General features: G+C 34.8%; 1 long non-coding RNA gene across 1 annotated transcript; it reads right to left on the reverse strand.

Moving 5' to 3' along the window:
- Nucleotides 1–294: 294 nt before the first annotated feature.
- LOC119765421 lies at nucleotides 295–807 on the reverse strand. The gene is made up of 2 exons (XR_005276711.1): nucleotides 433–807; nucleotides 295–363 (listed from the first exon to the last, which is right to left on the reverse strand). It is a non-coding gene; the product is annotated as an uncharacterized LOC119765421 (long non-coding RNA).
- Nucleotides 808–1,616: the final 809 nt, after the last annotated feature.

The raw sequence follows: 1,616 nt of genomic DNA on the forward strand, positions 1-1,616 counted from the left end.
AAACTGATAAAAGGAACGTAAATAAATGTAATTATAAACAAGAAATATCAATAATGCTACTTACCCAGTTTGCACTAATTTAACAACTACTTTTGGCAACATACTTTCATTGCATTTGATTCAATTTATTTAACGTACTCCGATTCCTGAAAACAATATTTTGAGTTTTACTTACCAGTTTATTGAGCAGTCTTTTTCAACAGCATTTTTAAAATATTAATATCTTCTTTTTTATATCTTTTATATATTTTATTTTTTTAGACATTTCCCACTATCGAATTTTTATTTTGATATAATGTGTACGCATTTCCATGTATTTTATGGTTGATGATTCTGAAATATCCATCGTAAGCATGAAGGTTCCTGGTGATTCAGTTTTCTAATTAAAAACACAATAGATAAATTGTTGTGTAAAATTAAACCTATACTTACTTAGATTAACCAACGTTTTGTTAAATTTGCCCGTGCAAGTATTGTCGTGCAAGAGTTGGCCCGCCTCTTCCTTCCACTGCCCCTCTCTTTCCTCCAAACATTATCATAAAGTCCCCTCGCATCAGAGGTCCCCATTGCGAATGTCCTCGTTTTGCTCTTCATAGTTTATCACCTGCAAAGAAATCATCAACAAACTTACTCACCAATTCCACCTTCACAGTTGCAGCAGTGTGCACTTCGATTTGCCACTTCAACTTAGCCAAATAGTGTAATTTTCACCTTTCACATCCTCTTACTTCATAATTAACAACACAAACTCAACAAAACGACCGCTCTCGTTCGAATCCTGACTTCAAATGACAGATGTAAACAAACCCAAGTTTATCTTCTAAATATTCAACCAAATGTAAATTATATTCAACCAACAAAATTTTTGATTTTCCTAAAACAAAAGCTAACAGTCGAGCACGTTCATTCGAGTTCGGGAAATCTGTTAGCTTTTTGCCTCTAGCATTTTCAACAAACAGGTTATTAAATAAATACTGAATTTTAGTTATTTTAACGGAATATTGGCAGTAACAAGTACGTTTTTGTTAAAATTTACGAAAGTAAAATCAACAATTTTAATTGTTAAAATTTCTGGGCACAGTCTCTCCGTGTGGAAGTTTTTTGCAGCTCGTTTTAGAAAAATGTGTGTAACTCAATCTAAACATTTTTTAATTTTTTTCTTTGTTTTCTACAATGAGTTTTAGTTAATTTCGCACAACTTTCTAGAACAAAGCTAATTGTTTTACCCACATGCTGACGAGATACAGAATTGGGATCAAGTGTCCCCGGGGATCAAGTCTCCCACTCTCCCCTCAGGGCCGTATCTAAGGGGGTGTTATGGGTGTTCAACACCCCCATGGAAAAAATGGCTTACACCCTAACGCCCCGACAAAACAAGGCCCGAAGGGCCGGCATTTTTTATGAATATCAAAATTTAGTCACCCAGGAAAAAACTTCACTCTCACTAGGTACGCCATCATGTGAAAACTCAACTCTCAGTAAATACGCCCTCATAAAAACATTTGACGCTAAGAAAAAAAACTCCACTTTCAAAAAACACGCCCTTCTAAAAATATTTAAAAACTACCATGTTCGTTGACGCCTAGAGGAAAACTACACTCTCGCTAAATACGCCT

Source organism: Culex quinquefasciatus, chromosome 1 (assembly GCF_015732765.1).
Source record: "Culex quinquefasciatus strain JHB chromosome 1, VPISU_Cqui_1.0_pri_paternal, whole genome shotgun sequence".
Classification (NCBI taxonomy): Eukaryota; Metazoa; Arthropoda; class Insecta; order Diptera; family Culicidae; genus Culex; species Culex quinquefasciatus.